Here is a 20,920-nt window from a genome sequence, read left to right on the forward strand (position 1 = left end):
GTTTTCGATCTTAGGGTGTTCAAATTAACGATCCACGCCGTTAAATATGATCTAGGGTATATGAAGTTCTTAGGAATAAAATTTTAGTTTTCTTCGACATAGTTTACTTAGTAAATAAATTATGTCAAAATGGACGGTGGAAATTGAATAATTTATAAAATTTGAACATAGGACTTTTAAATTCAAGATCAAGAATTTTAACCTTAATCTAGATAGTTTAAAGTATTTTTTATCAAAATTTAAAAAAATTTAGATTCTTCTACACCGTTAAACTCCAAACTCGCTATAGTAGCCATTAAAAATTGACAATTTTTGTAACACACTGGACCTTTGTAAATTGTGAGGTTCGAGTGTCTGAGTTGTGTTCTGAGCATTTCCAGATTTTCTGGTAGGTCGTTTACAGTGTTCCGACCCATGGCTTGTATCCCGAGATTTGAGATAGTTAAAGTAGCCCTAGGGTCACCAAAAAGTTAAACTTAGGCTGCCTCGGATTGCTGTTTTCAGGGCTGTGTACCGGTACAAGCTGATGGCTGTACCGGTACAGGTTGATGGTTGTACTGGTACAGCCACCGAGCTTGTACCGGTACAGAGCCGTTGAACCCCCAACCCGAGCCTCGGGTTGTGATGTTTCGTAGGGCTTGTACCGGTACAGGGGCCCGTGTACCGGTACAAGGAGGCTGATTTCGTGCAGTTTGAACTGCATGGGGTTTTTCGCAATTGTGGGCTTCTATATGTGTCCCCACGCCCTTGGGGCCTCTCCCTGAGCTGAAACCGGTGGAGAGCAAGGTAGGGCACCTCCCCTCTTCTTCTCCTTGGTTTATTTTCCCCTTTTTACTTGGAATTTAAGGTTTAATCTCTCTCTTTTTCCCTCCTTATGCTTTTCCACCATGAGTGAAGCTTGGAGCTTGGATTTGGAGCTTTGTTGAGGGGAGATCTTGGCATTTAGAGGGTTTAGAGCTTGGATTGAAGCTTCTAAGCGGTAATCTATTTATTCCCTCCCTCTAGATTGGATTTTCATTGGTGGTTTTGAGATGAAACCCTAGATTGCAGATTTAGGGCTTATTTTGGGCATATTGATTCTAGGGCTTTTGAGACTATATTGGTTAGATTAGAACCTTCCTCTAGGCTAGATTGGAAGGGTTCTAGCTCACTTTTGGAGCTTTGGAAGAGATTTCTTCTCTTGAGGTGAGTTTTGGCCCTTTTTGCTTCTAGGTTAATATTTGATCTTATAGTTGATCGTAATGCCCGTGTATCTCTTCGCTCAATACTTTTAGGGTATTTTGAGACTCGTGGACAACTCCGTTCGGCGAAACGAAGGACTACGCGACGGTTCGGTGGGTTTGACGTAGCCACACAATGAGAAAATCTCAACTGTGATGATTTGAGTATCGTTAATTGAAAAAGCATGCAAATTCATGTTACGTGTATTTATTATGATTTTTAGAATGCTTAAAATGCCTATGTTACATGTAATGAAATTTTGGACCTCTATGTAGTAGAAAGTTGCTTGAGAGACATACGGTTGCATTAGCGTTCTATATCAGACTTGGTTTCATATTTCTACTGTGTAAATGAGCCTTGATACATGCATTCAAATTTAAGTTTAATTGAGACATGAGAGATAACAAAGTTGCTATATAGAGTCACCGAACTTGGTTATTATGTGATTTAGAGGGCTATGTCATTAAGCGGCATTGAGCTCGGGACATGGTTGAACCTAGTGAATAGGGCCATTGAGGGATTGAAAATATGTTGAACATTAAATTGTCTAAGTGTCATCAAGGGGCACTAGGCGTAATGAATGTCGAAACTTCACATTGTGACTTAGAACTAGATCTTCGGGATGCTAGTGACTATACCATGTTAGAGACATGAGGATTGGATACTTGAGACTTGGACCCTACTTGCTTGCCATTTGTGCTCATTCGCACATGCTTGTGAGGGTCGCTCCCTACAAGCCGGCACTCCGGAGTTAGCCTACGCGACCTATGTTCGCTCGTGCGGTATTGAGAAGCCTACGAGGTCGAGTAGGACAGACACATTCCAAGAGCAGGAATGTTGGGCTACCACAGGCAATTAGGCGGCACAAGCTGGACTACCTTGGGTAGCTCCTTAATTGAAAATGGAAATCGACATGGTGTCGAGTGGGTTTTAATCACTACTAGATAGAGAATAGTAGTTGGACTTGCTTCTAGCATAGTGTTGGACACTTGAGTATACACAGATACATACAGCATGCTAGGAGATGTTGCTTATTGCATTCATGTAAACATTATTTACCATAGTAAAGCATGATCTTCATAATACCATAAAGTAAATCATGACAGTTACTTGCGGCCATGTAGAGACATATTGGTTATGACAAAGTAAAGGTGCATTATATAAACATTATGTTTGATTGCAGTGTAGTTTATTCAGCATTTTAATTATGCTTTCATAAATGCAATTTATTCGTTATTATTGCCCTCTTTTGACTTACCCTTTTCTTTGCGGCCTAGTGGTGTATTGAGCTGAGGTCAGTAATTACCCACTGGGAACTATAAATTATAGTTCTCACGCCCTCTTTTTTCGATGTTTTTCAGAGCCTTCCACGCCGGGAAAGGCTAGGGATCGCAGAAAGGGTATCGCCTCGGGCTAGCTTTCCTCGCCGAAGGATCGTTTGATAGGTGGTCTACCTCTCTTAGTTTCATTTTGGGAGAGGTTGAGAGTTTTACCAGTGTACTAGAGACCACCATTTCTGTACTTTTGAGACTGGCATTATATTACTTTATGTTTACTTTTATGGTTTAGTTGTTCTTTTACTACTGTTATAGGAGATAAAATCATACTGCTCTGATATCATTAGCTGTAGTTCCTTCCTTTTGTTATATTTCTTGCTTCTACTTCTGCTTCTATTGTAAACGCCTTATATGTGTGGACATATGGCGGGTCTGGGCGCGCTACCGGGAGGACCTCCGCCGGTCCCGGGGCGTGACAATTTTGAAATGGTTTGATCATAAAGTAAACTATGTCGAAAAAATATAAAATTTTATTTCTAAAAATTTAAATACCCTAGATCAGTTTTAACGGTATTGATCGTTGATTTGAACACCCTAAGATCGAAAACGAGACTATAGTACCGGAGCCCCGGTACTATAGATAGTATAGGAGACTAGCTCTCTCTCTCTCTCTCTCTCTCTCTCTCCCTCCTTCTATATATATATACATATATATATATATATATATATATATATAGTCCGGCTACTATACTCTTATGAGTATAGAGCCCCTTGTACTCATAAATTTTTGACCGTTAGTTCTACCCTTTAATCATTTTTACCCGTTAAATTATACTATTCAACCAACTACCCACTCAACCCTACGGGCCTCACTATCAACCTAACCTTAACCACTCTCATCCTTACCGCACATTTTTTCATCCGAACGGCCAAAAACTTATGAATACAAAGGGCTCTATACTCATATTAGTATAGTAGCCCCAACCTAGTACGTATGGTATATATATAGTATTAGTATATATAATAGGTGTAGGTACTAGGTAGTATATTAGGTATAGTAGCCCCCAATTTATATCATTCAGCTATTACTAAGTATATATTAGTATTTAGTAGCCACTCAAACCTTATTATATATTATAGGTAGTATATACTATATATGTAGGTCAGTATAATAATATATATATATAGTAGTATATATTATAGGTTATATTATATATATTATATATATATATAGTATATATAAAAGCTACTATGCTATCGAAAATATAAAGTAGTTGGTGCCTTCCGGATTTGAGGTATCCTAAGTGTCTGCAGCAATGTATTTCAGCATCTGGGAGCTTATCGGATACATCGGGAGGAGTGCGGAGAACAAGTTCCGGGAGTCATTTGACGCGAAAATAGACGACAAACGAACCGAGTGTAACGCAGGGAGCCCAGGAATTTTAGCAGCTTGAAATCTGTTAAATTACAGATTGTCAGAGTTGAGTACCGGTACACACACAGGGGAGTACGCGTTACCCCAGTATATATTTTGTCGAGCTTGCTACTCTCAGTTGCGATGGCTGATGCGTGGTACCGGTTACGGGCATCGAACACTGGTATCGGTACGTCCGATGGTAGGCGTGAGGTGTCTTGTTCGGTCTTTTGATGCCTCGTTGTATCACCTCTTCTTCCCAGCCGCTTAGTACGTAGCGATAGGGAGACTTGAGAGAGATAGAGAGTTTTATTGTATTTTTGTAACGTATCGAAAAATCAAAGCGGATTACGAACTTTACGCCAAAATTAATTAAGTGCCGGAGGAAAATGGATGGAACAAAACTTCAAGTTGACATTCCAACAACCATTGGGAAGGTCAAGAGTTCGACCCGGAGGGTGTTAAGCAAAGTGTTAGCATCGCTCGTGCGATTTAAGAATGTGAGCAAAATTTGCGAAAAGAAATAGTTCGGCAAGTCCCATTTAGCATTCCAACCCAATGGTTGGGAAGGATTAAAAATTGAGCTTCTTAAAACATGTTAGACGAGGGTTTTGGCATAGATCGGCATAGAATCGGAAACGGAGACCAAAATCCAAGTCTGGCCAAAATTACCGATAAAGCCATCGAGGTTGTTACCGTTACGATAAGTGTACCAGCATACAAAATTTGAAAGTGTACCGGTATAAATGCCCCAAACCCTTCGAGGAGAGCCTGCCTCTCGGATTTGGCCTTCTGCGTAATCATGGTTACCAAGATGACACCCTAAAGTGTACGGTACACTTTGGGTCTGACAGCAAAATAAAAAACTCTGCAAATACAAAATATTTAGAGGCGTTGTGTAATTGTTGCAAACATTGTTAAGACCCCAATGACCCTTTCTCACTCTCTCCCACAGCCATACCCCCTCCCTCTTATTTCTCTTGCTTTCTCTCTCTAGGGAGAGCTCTCCAAAAGGATGGATTTGGGAGCGGATCTTTGAAGGGAAAAACTTGGAATTTCTGGTGGGCTTGAAGAAGATCTAGGGGCTCGGCCCTACAAGGGTGGCGGCTTAGGAATAGCTTTTGGGGCTAAGGTGAGTTTGTGCAAGAATAGGCTCTAAGGTTAGGATTTTAAACCCCATGTCACCTCCGGGACCCAGGCAGAAGGGCCGCCGCCCGGGCGCGTGCCAGCCCGCCATATGCTAAAAAACATATAAGGCGTCTAAAACAAAACGATAAATAAAGCCAGTAGAACAAAAGGGGAATTCTAACGATTCAGGAGGTAAGTAAGTAACTATGTTCTACAACAAGGGTGTAAGTATAAACTGAAATCCACAATAAAGCCATAAAGTAGTAGAAAGGAAAATTCCAAATACAAAAATAAACATAAAGAGTATATAGGCTGGGTCTCTCTATACAAGTATCCAACTCTCCCTTCTCTAATGACCCAATAAAGAAATAGTAAACCACCTTAGCTCAACAGTAGCTCCCTGCTAACTAGCACTACGCCGACTCCTTGCCCGGATCCGCGCTGCCTCCGCGGGGGTGGCGAAGGTTCCTGACATAAAACCATACAGAACAAAGGGGGGTGAGAACTATTAAATAATAGTTCCACAGTGGGTATTACTAACTTCAGGTGAAATGCGCCAACTTATGCGCCCAAAGCTATAAAAAAAGGGTCAGTCGGTTTAAGTATAAGTAAAGCGGTAAGAACAACTTAGGAAATACAACAAAATACTACTCAACCATGATACTTCTACTTAACATGGAGCTTGCATAAGTAAGAAAGCAAAGAACTCTTACTACAACTATGTGCACCAAGAGTATCCCACAATCGTACGCATAAGTATGCAACTAACCCAATTATCCAAATGTAATAGTAAAGATGTCATTGTTTTACTATTTTAGTCAATATTCACTGGTCACTTTGACTGTTTAAAGGTTCAACTTAATAAGACCACCCGGGAAGGCTGTATGACATGAAGCGACCCACCCGAAGGGCCATTGTCTTGCCTGTAAGACCGACCCGTAGGGCTTGTCTTGGGGCCGGGTGCGGCCTTAAATGGGGGCCCCGTGGTAGTTCAACATCCCCACTCTTAGGATGAGCCTTTCCCACGGCCAATCCACTTCGGGGCGCCCCAATCCCGCACTTGCGAAACGTATCGGCGAAGGCTAACTCCGGGATACCGCTTGTAGGGATGCGACCTTCATCAAGCATCGTTCGAAATGGGAAGCCATGGCAAGCATCAGCGTATAAGTCTGTCTCACAGTCTTCAAGTCCTCATGTCTTATGACCATGGAATATATCGAATGTCACAAAGGCCTGTATCACTATCGTCATCATGTCTCTAACATTATAATATGTCGATATCCAATTGGCCATATCACCGATGTCTCCTATGTGCATTTCATAGTTTACTCAGTTTCAAGTGGCCCCTTTATGACTACTTTTTTTTATTCACGAGTCCAAGCATGATAAATTATGTTCCTCAATGCATAATGGGTGGAGTCATTTTAAACATAGGAAGACAAGTTTTCACTTTGGTAATGCAATTACTTTTCACATGCATTGCAGCATAACTCCATAAGCCTTCTACTATATAGGGAGTGCAAATTTTTCATCTATTACATGATGCATGCCTTTTAATTGTTCTAAAATTCACATAATTCATATTTTCAGCGGGATTGATTGCACTTCAAAATATCGAGTCGGAGCTAGATACTCAAGTTTCGGCTTGAAATGAATTTCGAGCTTTTTTTTTGTTCAAGCTCGGCTCATTTAATTTCGGAGTCGAGCCGGACGAGCCAAATATCGAGTCGAACACGGAGTCGAACACGAGGCCGGGCTCGCTCATTTGCAGCCACTACCCAAACAAGATTGAACACATGACATCAACTCCTAAATATAATTCTACTAAATAGGGTGTAGTAGTTGGATGCTACCTTGCAGTACTCATAGCGGATGGCTGTGGACATTTGGAGACATGTAGTCATACTTGGGGAATTACCGCTCACTGCATATAGTATACTGCTTGGCATGTGGGATATTAGTTATGTAGTTGGGACATTCTTGATCATGGATAGAATGAATGTACAGGTAGTATTGTCGAATCATATTACTTGATGGGTATAGTAGGTTTAGCATCAATACATGCTTTCATATCTGCAGTTTATTTTCCGTTGCTTGTTCATATCTACCTTACTCTTTTGGGCCTAGTGGGCATTGTGCTGAGGTATAAGTTACCCACTGGGAACTATAAATTATAATTCTCACGCCCCCTTTTCTTATTTCCTTTCAGAGCCCTTTCCATTTACCGGTAAGGCTAGGGACCGCTGAAGGATATCGCTGAGCCTAGCTTGCGGGCAAGGGAACTTATCGATAGGTGGGTCTACCTGCTCATTGATTTTTTTTTTGGAGGGAGGGGTTTGGAGAGTTGACCTGTGATATAGAGGACCATCCCTTTTTGTTATCTTGGAGACAGTTGGATGTATTTTACCTTATCATTTTGATTATTAGTCGATAGCTTTCCATTTCCCTCTGGCTTGTTATTTAAATTTAGCTGATGGTTGCTGCTATATTCTAGTTGTCTTACTCTACTTCTTTATATCTTATTCATTGTAGACGCCTTATATGTGCAGGCAGTATGGCCGGAGTCTGGACACGCACCGGGCGGACCTATGTCGGGTTCTCGGGGCGTGACAACTACGGAGTCGCCTTTGGTGCGTTTGGCGTTGTTGCTCGTTGTGTCCTGTTTGGACTCCGCTCTCACTAACGAACCAACTATGTGACAGGTTAGGTGTAACTTCGACAAGAGGGGCGGGGTGTGGTTCACAGTCGCCTAATGAGATCTGGGTCAGGAGATTGCATTTTGCCTACAAGATAGGTCTAGTATTGGGATGTGATAGTATTACGTGGCATATAGCTGTAGAGTTTTCAAGCTTTCTTTATATCCTGAGCAATATCTTTCTTAGACTTAGTACGGGGTAAGGCCGTTGAAAGGTCCGGTAGCGGTAGCCCCACTGGGAGGACCTACTTATTTGCAGTAGTTTCTCACCCCAGTTCGTTGACCCCTTTTTGTTAGAGCCTTTCTTCTGCGGCTGCTGCTGTTGCTGATCTCGATCTGGAAAGGGGAGTTGGCGAGCCTAGATCCCTTTCATTCTTTATTGCTGCTTTAGAGGAAGTACCGGCCTACAGGTAGCTCTTGGATTTTTTGAGTTAAGCTACTATTAATGTAAATCCTCAGCTGGGGCGGAAGTTGATGTCTGTATCTGGCAGATATGTATGTATAGTGAACCCGATGGTGTATTATATATGTTTTTCCATTGTTTAGCAGCGTCATTATTTTGTTGGTTATAGCTTGATTTATTTACACGATACAGCTATCGCTTCGGTATACCAGAAAAATTTCTATGTATACGGCTGGGGGTCCTGTTGTTGTGCCCGGGAGAAAGCTGTACATCCGGGCGGTGACAGTTCTTATGACATCCCAATAATTCCCACATCGGGGATTGAGAATGTCGTTGGGAATGGGAGGTTGTCTTTGTCGGTATATAAAAGGGACTCCACCCTAACTAATAGATTATTGGCCTTACCCATTTTGGGCTGATGGTTTTGACCCAATGCGAGTTATTATTGCTAGCGGGTTGATCGATTAACATTTGGTATCAGAAGCCGGTTTGCCAGTCGGAATTATGAGGATAAGTCTTGGTGAGCAAGTCGGAATGACGGACTAGGTCACGGTTAGGGTGAGATTACAGGGCTGAAGGTCAAAATCGGAATGACAAGACTAGCGGGAGGATAAATCTCACATCACTTGAGAATCTTGGGCTGTGTGTGGACATTTAGGGGGGTCGACGGAATATCAGGCCTAAACGGGAGACAAGAGATGTGAACACTCCAAAAATCCGACATTCGGTTAGTTTAAGGCTAGGATGTGGGGATATATAAGCTTTATAATTAGAGAAAATTAATAATTGGATTTAAGCATTTGCGGGCCGACTGGTTGTTGCCCAACGCAGTTATTATGCTGGGGATCGGGTCATTACAGGTCTTCTATTCGCTACTTCTTCACTTTTGAATATTAGGTAAGTTATGATGTCATACCCTTATGAATTTTTTTTTTCCTATGTTTTTGTTAATACTTTAGTTTTATTATAATTAAGGTTAATCGTTAGTTTCATCACTATTCATTGATATTTAAACAAATTTTTTTTGTTATTCAATTATTTCCTATAATGAATAAAGCTTGGATGACAAAAATCTAACTTTCCGATCTTTATGGCCAAAAAGATGGCGGAAGAAAATGCGAACGGCCTAAAATCTACTATCAGATAGAGTTTTCTCATTCTCGGAGGTATATTAATTTTATAGCAAGTTATTTACTAATGTATATATTTGAATAGTGTTTGTATGTAGGTGATAATATAAATGATTTTTTTATTCTTGGATTATGTTAGGTTTGGGGTTTGGTGGTGAATCCATTGATGCATTCTTTTCAAACCATCAGGTCATCAAATGTAAGTCATTGAGCTCTAAATCGAACTATTTAAATTTTTATGAAACTATTGAAAGAACTCAATTGTTGACCGGCTTTATTGTAGTGGTGTTGGCTACTATTGGTATATAGTTATATGTAGTATATGTTATATTATATATATATATATATATATAGAATATAGTGATATATTATAGTATAATTGTGAGGCTGGAGATTATATATTAATAGTAAAGACGCTGTTTTTCTATCAAATTTTTTATAATGCCTTGGATGAAAAATTGTAGGGTCAGGATGATATAGTCGGCTAGAGTTGGAATGGTCTCCCCTAGGGGTTGAGGTGGTCCCCAGCTGGTTATAGTATGTTAATCCAATAGTTAGAAATAATGAAAAAAAGTTGATCCAAAGGTTAAAGAAAGGCTAGTATGCAACAATGAGATTTTGCTGAGCTAATAGTGCCGTCAAACCGGTAGTATATTGACTATTTAGGTGTATTGCTACTATGTGATCCAAAGCGTTGGATGCCAGAAGGTTGAAAAGAACTCAATTGTTTGACCGGCCTTTTGTTGGGCGGCTATTTATTTAGGGCGTGATTTGATTCGGAAGTTGAGTCGGAACGGAATCGGAATCAAAATAAGCTGGAATCGGAATCAGAATGAGCCATTACCGTAAGATTCTCTGTTTGGGTGTCGATCATCTGAATCGGAATCGGAATAAATATCCCATGATGTCGGGTGTTTGCGTTCAGGTTATATAAAAACTAATAACAATTAATATTACTAACATTATCTTTATATATATAATTTAAATTTCAAATTAATATTAAAAATTAAAAAATTTACATCCAAATTTTGCAATAATGTCAAAATTATTAAATCTATTTTTTTAAAAAATTAAAATTACTTTGACAGGTTGAGTGGATAATTCAAAATGCTGAAACTAAATTTTTGATTTATTCAAATTCAACTAAATTACAATTTAAATTTTAATTTGAAATCTATAAATTTAATTTAAGTTTGAATAAAATTTTGAATAAAACTTATAAAATAAATTTAATTTAAATTCAATTTTATAAGTTAGATTCGAACGAAATACTTGCATTAAATTTTAAAATTTTAATTTAAGTTCAAATTAAAACTTAAGAATTATATATTTAATTTTAAAATTTTAACTCATAATTTTAATCCAAAAAGTTGAAAAAATAATTAATCCGAATAAATATCCATTTCCGGTCCGGATTCTTTTTTTTTTCTTCCCCATCCGGCATCCTAGGCCGGATTTGAAAAATGAGGGTGATTGGGGGACTCTTATTCCACTCGGGAGTGAGGAATCGGAAATGGGACTCCCACGTACCAAACACCCACAAACGGATTCCAAAAAAAAACCCATTCGATTACCGAGTCCAGGGTTGAAAAAGAAGCGAACCAAACACACCCTATAGTGTATTTGCTACTATTGGATGGGATATAATATATAGTATATTATATATATAATATATATAATATATAATATTATATATAGTGTATCATATATACTATATTATGGGATTTTGTTTGGACTTACATGTATAAAAAATTTTTTGTTGCTCTGGTGAGCAATTTTGAATTCTTGTGTTATTCAATATATCTTTTCATTAAATATTAAATTTATTATTATTTTTTTGGTGAGAAATATAATATTGTGATTTGGTTAATATTTAAAGATAATATATTTATCAATAAATTATAAGTTTTTGGCTTATAAATGCATATCCAAATCTTAATTATTAATCATAACTTTTGTTTACTATATTTCTTAGGTCGAGGTATGTTGAAACGGCCCCTATCTGTTCTCTCGACATAATAATATTTTAGTAAGCCAATTTTAAACCGCCTCTATAGATTAAATTTTATTAAGAACATTTTAATTATATTTATATTATTAATAGATAGAATAAAAAATACTAAACAAATAATTAAGCAGAAATGATTGACGCGGGTTGAAACCCACATCTAAGCTTTTCCTGGACGTCGCTCAAACTCCTCTACATTATAAAGGGCGCTGGCGGTTCGTTACACCGGCGGTCTCAGAGGGCGGTTGTGAAAACCGTCTCTACGAAATGTAGAAGCCGGTTTAAACCACCTTTACAACAACTAAAAATTGCTTATACGACAGTCTTTTTCTTGTAGTCTCGTCCCTTTAACACTCCAACCTGTCCTTCTTCCCCGCCATAACCCACCGCCATAACCACGCAATAAGCATGATCCACAAACAATGTACTCCAAAGTGATAAGTTGGCTTTGCAACAACAGCATCTCTCCATAGTTCTTTAGAAAAAAATTAATTTGATAAATAGTTTTAACTTTAAAATTATTTAATAATTAAAATTGAAACAATACTTTTTGCATCCCTTCAATTTTATTAAGTATTTCCTCTTATGGCAGATGATATCTCAATTCTTATTTGATCAAAATTCTAAGTACCTTGTGAAAACACGGTGGATTGTGATATATCTTGAAAAATAGCGGGGGAAAGAAAATTTTGTGCACTCTGAGAAAGGATTTGAGGATATTCTACGGAAAACATGTATCATCATCATTTTTCTCATTTAAATATGTATATAAATTTATTTCTCCAAATACAAGATACGATAGATACGATTATCAATTTTTGAATCAAGATAATCCACGTTGCCGTTGAGAGAGTTAGGAAAGAAGAAAATCCAGAAACAGTTATTCGATTCTTCTTATTAATCTTTCGCACAAATTCCTCAAACAGCCAACAAACTCATCCATGTGCCGGCTACTGGAGCCGTCGTCCGCGAAGATCTCCATCATTTCCTTACTCGCCCCGAACGCCTTCTTTCCCCCAGCATCACCATCCTCACCGCCTCCGCACCCCCTCGCGCGTGAACGACCCGTCCTGCTCGTCCGCGGCACCTCCACCCCGACCTTCTTCCCCGCCATCACCCGCGCGATCAGCCTTGGTCGGCTATCAACGGCAGCATGATCAGCGGATGCCCGACCCGGAGCCCCTCGATGATACCGAGCTCGCCCCGCAGTGCGTAAAGAAGGCGCCGACCGATCGATGTGCCAACACATTTGAGCTGAGGCACCAGCCGCCCCGGACCGCTCCTCTGCCCCTCACTCGGTCCTCGAAGCCCGCGGTAGTCGCCCGGGCTGCCTGTAAGCCCATAGGAAGGGCACATTCGAAAGTCAAGCCGCAGGCTATTCCTCCACGAGCTCGCTCGCTACCGTCGCCTCGCTCCCGAAAGCTACATAGGACGACCGTCCCGGGAGACTGAGCGTCGAGCCACTCAATAACCGCTCTTGCATCGCCTACAGGCTGGGGAGCCTGAGCTAGGAGCCCGACGAGAATGACCGGCTTCTTGTAGATACTCTCGGCGAGAAGCCGCAGCGAGTCGGATTCTAATTCGTTGACCGTCCTCACGCGACGAACCTGCATCCCGCCGACACTGCGCCGAGGCGGTGGGCGGTGGAGACGCCGGACGCGTTTCTTGCAGTGGGCCCTTCACCACCCATCGGGCCTCGTGGAGGCGATAGGACGATCGAGGAGGAGGGGATCCACTCCGGCGGCCTAGTGTACTCCTCGATGCTTCTTCGCGGGCCCCCGTCGAGTAAAACCGGACGGCGGCCGAAGAAGGCGAGGGACGAACAGCAGGAAAGGATGGAGAAGTGGGGCAGGGGATGCCGAACTCGGCAGCGACCGGAGGCAGCCAGTACTGGCGTAGTCGACGATGATCCAATCCGGCACTTCTTGGAGAAAGTTCTTTCAGGAAATCGGCGAAAAGGGGTTTTGAGGCCGTCGAGGGCCTTCTTGAGGTACTGTATCTGATCCGGCGAGATGTCGTGGTCGACTCGCGTCGGGGCAAGCCGTCGACGTGGGGGGAGGGGGAAGGAGATGAAGTCGACGAGAGGGGATAAGCCGGGGGATTTGGGGAGCCTCGAGTTGCGCGGGGTGGAGATGAAGGAGACGCGGTGGCCCCTCTCCGGCAAGGATTTGGAGAGCTCGAGGAAGGGCAGCATGTGGCCGAAGGCCGGCCATGGGAACGCCCACAACGTGGAGAGGGCCGTCTTCCATGATTGCACTCGTAAATCTTAATTTGCAGTGATTGCGGAAACAGTTGACAGCACTAGGTGATGAGTGATAGATGAGCTGAATGATGCAGCAGCCTCACTGCTTTAGATTAACACAAAGAGTGCTCCTCAGACTAGCACAATTTATTACGTCAAGTACAAATTTAGCTTCCCTACTTTAAAAATATTAATTATTAACATTTAATATTTAACTTTAAATGATGATTTTTAACTGAAGTTTATGGGATTATTATGTACTGATTTACTCAGGGTTAGTGGGTGGCTGATGAAATAACAGTCTACGTGATGAAATTGCTCAAGAAAATAGATTTAACTGTGAAAAACTAAATTGTAAACATTAAAAGCTTGGTATTTTAAAAGTACCGTAGTTGGAATCTACCTCTAAATATATTAAATGCGTTAAGTATATATTTATTAAATTTTGGAGGTAAAAATGTAACAAAAATCGGTTTGATCTACTAATCTAGTTTCTAAAGATTTTAATTTTTTTATTTAACTTTTAAACATTCAAAAATTAACTGTACTATTTAGCTTACTGAATATGTATTAAATTATTAAAATCAAAATTTAAAAGTTAAATAGTCCAATCAAAGTAGACTACTGATTAAATAAACTTTATGCATTTCGTACTTTGATTAAAATTGTATAGACACCTCCTGATTTTCACCGGATTTGAAATGACCTGAATATTTTTTCATTTGATTTGCACTCCTCTCCTTATTAAAAATTTAAACAAGTCACTCTCTTAGCAACTTTAGCCTTTGTTGTTTTATTTGAATTTTTTAAATGTAATATTTTAAAGAATGAAAGCTCATTACTTTGTAAGATGCAATTTTTGCTTAAATTTAAAATATTTTAGTTATTGTCAACTTTCTAATTATAAGTGTACTATTTTTGGAACTTTATATTTATTAATTATAATTAAAATATATTTTCAGGAAGATACGGCATTAATAGAGAGGACAAAAGACCAAATATCTTAGTCTATAAGAAAAAAATAATTTTTTAATATCTTTTTTGTCATTTTGGAGGATATTTTTTGGTTTAAAATCGTAAGAAATGGATGGAATAGTTATTGAATCCAGACGGAGGGGATTCCGTGATTGAATCCTGACAGAGGGACTGTTAAATGTAATAACTTAAAACATTGGGATGATAAAATGTAAGTTTTTAAAAGTTTGAAAAAAAAATAAAAAAACGGTATTTATAAAAAATAAAAAAAAAATTATATTATCCTTTAAAATATGCTAAATTCAAAAGGTGCCTACATATTTTAAGTAGGGCTGGCAAATTAGCGACCGGCATCGCACCGACTCGAATTAAATAAGTCGAGTTGAAACAAAAGAAAAAGCTCGAATTCATTTCAAGTCGAACTTGAGTATATTCGACTAGCTCGAATTAGGCTCGAAAAGCTTTTATATATATATATATATATATAGAGGAGAGTAGAGAGAGAGAGAAGAGAGGAGAGAGAGAGAGTATGGCTACTATACTATTATGAGTAGTGGGCCTTAGTACTCATAAGTTGTTTTCGATGATGTAGCTTCCGAATCGACGATCCCCTCCGTTAAATATGATCTAGAGTATTTAAACACTTCTAGAAAATAAATTTCTAATTTTTCAAAATCATAATAAAGTCCATCAAGCGGGCATAAAAGGAGATGGTCAAAATCGAACGACTTCCTAAAAATGGAATGATCGGATCCTTTAATTTAAGATCGGAGTTATTGATCTTATCTAGGTAGTTAATAGAATTTTCTATCAAAAATTCAACCTATTCCGATTCTTTTCAAACGTTAAACTAGCAAGTATTCCATACCGGCCGTTAAAATGTCAATTTTGTGCTTTTGATCGTAAGGTAAATGATTTCGAAAAATTATGAAATTTAATTTCTTGTAGTTTTAAATGTCTAGATAACGTTTAATGGTGTGGATCGTCATTTCGGAAGCTCTATCATCGAAAACAACTTATGAGTACGAGGCAATCGTACTCATAAGAGTATTTAGCCGGACTATTATATATATATATATAATATAATTATAATATAGTATATATATATATAGGCTGGGGCTACTATACTCATATGAGTATAGAGCTCTTTGTACTCATAAGTTTTCGACCGTTCAGATGAAAAAATATGCGGTTAGGATGAAAGTGGTTACGGTTAGGTTGATAGTGGGCCCCCTAGGGTTGAGTGGGTGGTTGGTTGAATAGTATAATCTAACGGGTGAAAATGATTAAAGGGTATATCTAACGGCTAAAAACTTATGAGTACAATAAGCTCTATACTCATAAAAGTATAGTAGCCGGACTCTATATATATATATATATATATAAAACTTAGGCCGGAATATTATCAATAGCACCATACATTTTGTGCTATTAAGTTTTCGGTCCTTTGATTAAAAAATATATGGTTAGGATGATGTGGATCCCCTAGGGTTAAGTTGTTAGTTTAATAGTATAATCTAATGGGTGAAAATAGTCAAAGGGTTAAATCTAACGGCGGAAAACTTGATAGCACCAAATGCATGGTGCTATTGATAGTATCCCAGACGGACTATATATATATATATATATATATATATATATATATATATATATAGCGAGAGAGAGAGAGTCTGGCCACTATACTCTTATAAGTATATGCCTATTTATACTCATAAGTTTTAAGCCGTTAGATCTACTTAGGGGTGTAAAACGGGCCGGGCGGCCCGTGGCCCGCCCGGCCCGGCAGGACAGCGGGCCGTGCCATGGCCCGGCACGGCTACTGTAGCATCCGTGCCGGGCCGGCCCGACCTGACTCCACGGGTCGTGCTGGGCCGATCCTCTGCGGCCCGTAGGCCCGGCACGGCACGGCCCGTCTCGGGTCTGGGCCGTGCCGGGCCGAAGGATCGGCCCGCAGCCCGGCACGGCCCGAATAATTGTTGGGTATTAGCTAGGCCTAGCATGCTAGCTAGGCCTAGCTAACACCCATGGTCCGATTCCCACTGTCCAAGGGTCTGCAGATCATACCCTTGGACAGTGGGCCCAACGGCTATTATGCCGTTGGGTACTTTTTCCCTTTTTCAAATTTTTTTTATTATTTTTTAAAAAAAAGGTTAAAAAAATTAAAAAAATATATTTTTTTGATCAAAATTATCATAATGCCCTCGCTAACATTCAAAAATTTAAATATTAGAGAGGGCATTTTGGTCAAAAGGTAAAAAATATTTATATATATTTTTGATTTTTTGGATTTTTATATTTTTCTCCAATGTAATTATATAATATGATTAATTCAAATGCCAATTTTATTATTTGTGTTTTAATTTTTTAATTTTATAAAATTTTTAAATGAGTTTTAGAAGGTTGGGTATAATTGTGTAAATTAAACTTTAATAAGCCAAAAAGTTATAATTTAAAATCTTTTTTCTAAAAAAATAATTTTTTAAAAAATACAACCTTTATGTAATATGAATTCTAATACAAACTTTATATATTTGTTGTTAATTTTTTTTTTTTAAATATCAATTCTCTAAATAATAAAAAAAGTATTAAAAATATTTTTTTTTCTGAAAAAAAAAACTGAAAAAAAAAACTTGGGAGGGAGAAAAAAAAAAGCCCTGGCGCCCCTGGCAGGCTGGCACGAAGCCCGGCCGCCCGGCACCGGCCCGTGCTGGGCGGGGCCATGGCCGGGCCGAGCCTACAATGTTTGCATGAAACCGCGGCCGGTACGGCACGGCCCGGATTAAAAACCGGGTCGGGCCGGGCTGACCTTTGGCCCGATGTGGCCCGGAAAATGTGGGCCGTGCCAGCCCTGCACGGCCCACATTACATCCCTAGATCTACTCCTTTGACTATTTTCACCCCTTAGATCATATTAATCAACTAATCACCCACTCAATCATAGGAGACCGCTATTAACTAACCGGGGACCGCTATCATCCTAACCGCACATTTTTTCATCCAACGGTCGAAAACTTATGAGTACAAAAAGATGTATACTCATAAGAGTATAATAACCCTAGCCTATATATATATATAGAGAGAGAGAGAGAGAGAGAGAGAGAGAGAGGCTGGGTGAGTAATCTGAGTTTAATTAAAATTGGGCCAATATTGCTGGCCCATAAAAACAAATCCAATAGGCAAACAAAATAAAAAAATTTTACTAAATTTGCACTCTCCCTCTTTTTCTTTCAAAGAGCTCTAAATCTCCAATCTCTTCTCTCTCTTTCTTTCTCTATCTCTCACCCTAAGCGGCCAAGCCTAAAGCCTTTCTAAATTACCAAGTAACAACATGCGCCCGTTGTTATCTACGTTATCATTAGTTGTGTACTTGATAAAATATACGGAATATTTTTAAGATAAAAAATTATTATTTATACAAAATTTTGATATTAGTTATATATGATTAAATAGTTTATTCCAGTATTTATCTATATAATTTATTTATTTTTTTACCGCATAAATGAAAAGAAATAATATGAAGATTGAAGGCGGATGAGAGGACATGCGAGACTGAAATGATTAGATATTCAACTCATAACTCATAAGTTATTTTTTTCATATTATAATACCGTATTTCATATAATTATTTCGTATTTTGATCTGTTAAATATATTTTTATATCAAATTGTAAATAATGTTCTATACAAATTAAACTATTAATTGTACGATGTTGAGAATTTCAAGCGGCTCGTTTAGGACTTGAACTCGCTCGACTTGAAATTTAGCTCGCTCAAGCTCAGCTCGAATTAATTTTCAGTCGAGTTCGAGCCTAAAATTTAGGCTCGAAATTAATTTCAAGACGAATTTGAGCTGAAATAAGCTCGAGCTCGGCCCTAATTTTAAGCTTATATTTTTGAATTGTTGATACAGGGGAAGGGATTTGTCACTTTCAACCCAACACATTAAGTAAATATAAAAGGTAGCCGCGTGGTATACCTAAAGCAATTTTATATGAGATGTCTGTCAGACTGCCAGACTGCCAGACTTAATGGCCTACCGCTAACATTTTTCTATGGCGATATTTTACGTTAGCAAGTTTAGCGTGTATAATAAAAAAACAAGAGGAACGCGAGTGCCAGCTAATACCTAATAAGAGATATTTTAGAGATCATTTGGTCAAAATTTAGTTTTAATTTAGGGTTAATTTTATACAGGTTCTCATAAATATGATAAATTGCAGATATATTTTTGTAAAGTTTAACTTTAATAAGTTATTCCTGCAAAAATTCTAATGTATTTAAATATGTTCCTCTGGTCCTAATGTATTCATGTATATTCCTCTAGTTAGAATTCGTTACAGAACTGTTTAATATTTTTTTAACGGTAGGTTAGTGAAATGATATTTTACCATAACAATTAAATATATCCCTTCAAAAGCCCTATCAATTTTTGTCATTTTCCTCTTTCTCTTCCTTCTCGGGCTGCGGGAGCGAGCGACGGCGACGGCAGCGGCGACGACGTCGTGGAGCTTGTCGGAATTGCGGCCAACCAGGATGAGGCTGAGGCCTGCAGCGGCGAGACGAAAGGCGAAGATGCAACCAATTCGGAAGCGCTAGTGACGACGGCCCACGCAAGCACGACGATCGGATCATCGACGACGACTACGACGAAGAAGAAAAAGGAGCAGAAAAGGAGGAAAAGGAGGATACAAAGAAGAAGAGGAAGAAGAAGAAGAAGAAGAAGGAGAGGAAGAGGAAGAAGAAGAAGCAGAAGAGGAAGAGGAAGAGAAAGGGGAAAAAGGAGGATAAAATTGTCAATATATATTATTAATTAATTATGGTTAAATATTTTAATCATACTTAACTAGATTTTTCTAACGGATTCTAACGGTGGGGATATATCTGAATACATTAGAACTTTTTTAAGAATAACTTATGAAAGTTGAACTTTGTAGGAATGTATCTGATATTCATCATATTTGTATGGATCTGCATAAAATTAACCCTTTTATTTATTTGAGTAACGTATTCAAAGGATGGGACAATTAGTGGGAACAGTTCTTAACGCGAGATCATCATATCTACATTCTATCACACAAAGTAGCACAAAATTTCAAAACATATGGATGACGAATATGATTGTCTTACATTAGGAACAATTTTCACGAGATTTTTATTCTAACAAATCTGGGACATTAAAAACTTGCATTGGTTTTATTGAACTGATATACATCTAATGAAAACAAAATACATAGCAATAAGGTATTTTTATTTTCCTATTATGTAATTTGAAAAGTAACACTTAACTTCCTTATATTTTAATTTTATTCCATCATACGACTTACTTTTAGGGCATATTTGATTGGCCAAAAGTGAAGCATAGAAAGTGACATTTTTAAAAAATGACATCTTATCGGTTGGTTTGTGAAATTAATATAAAAGTCACTTTACAAAAATTGGTTGATAAATTGAGTTATAACTAAATCACACTTTTTTGACTTCACCTAAAAAAATTTCAAAATCATCGAAAATAAAGAGGTTAGCTAAAAGGTTAAATTTGGTATTAATTTTAATCTTTGAATTTATTTTTAAATTTGAATTTTACTTTAAATATGAATTAAAACCATGAATTTAATTTTACATTCTGAATTTTATTGTAAATTCAAATTCAACATAAAATTTTTAATTCAAATTTGTGAATTTATATTTAAATTTAAATTTTTAAATTTTTATTTTTATTTATATTTGAACTCTAGTATTAAAATTTAAATTTAAATTTAAGTATTTATATTTAAATTTTAATCAAAATACTTTTAGATAAAAACTTCAACTTGAACTTTGAATTCAAATTGTTCCAAACTATAACTTCAATTTATTGATTGAAACTTGAATTTAGAATTTAAGATTAAATAGTAAATTAAAATATGATTCAAATCATATATTTAAATTATGAATTCACATTTGAATTAATGTTCTAATTGTGATGTTGAACTTTTATTTTAGAATTTAATTTCAGCTATGAGTTATAACTTAAATTATAAATTCAAATTGTAAACTTAATTGTATATCTTAAATTTTAATTATAAATTCAACTCAAATTTAAGTTTAAATTTCAAATTTAATTTGAATTCTAAATTTAAATTTAAATTTAAATTTAAATTTTTAATTTAAATTGCGAGTAAAAGTTGTTTGTTTATATTTTCACTTTTTTATATGTAATTAAAGAATCAAAACTACAAAGCTAAAAATTTTCATATTTCATTTTATAACCAACTAAACAATCGAATTGAAAAGTCACTTTTGTAAAAGTCACTTTGGTTAAAATAACTTTTTTTAACTTCAGTCACTTTTGGGCAACCAAACATGTTACATGCCCTTAAATAAAGTAATTAAAAGACTTAATTTCAAGCCCATAATAATAATGTAAAAAAAGTAATATATATATATAT

General features: G+C 37.6%; 1 pseudogene; it reads right to left on the reverse strand.

Moving 5' to 3' along the window:
* Positions 1 to 12,401: 12,401 nt before the first annotated feature.
* Positions 12,402 to 13,541, reverse strand: LOC109706218 (annotated as a pseudogene).
* Between the last annotated feature and the right edge of the window lie 7,379 nt (positions 13,542 to 20,920).

The sequence above is a fragment of the Ananas comosus genome, unplaced genomic scaffold, assembly GCF_001540865.1.
Source record: "Ananas comosus cultivar F153 unplaced genomic scaffold, ASM154086v1, whole genome shotgun sequence".
Lineage (NCBI taxonomy): Eukaryota > Viridiplantae > Streptophyta > Magnoliopsida > Poales > Bromeliaceae > Ananas > Ananas comosus.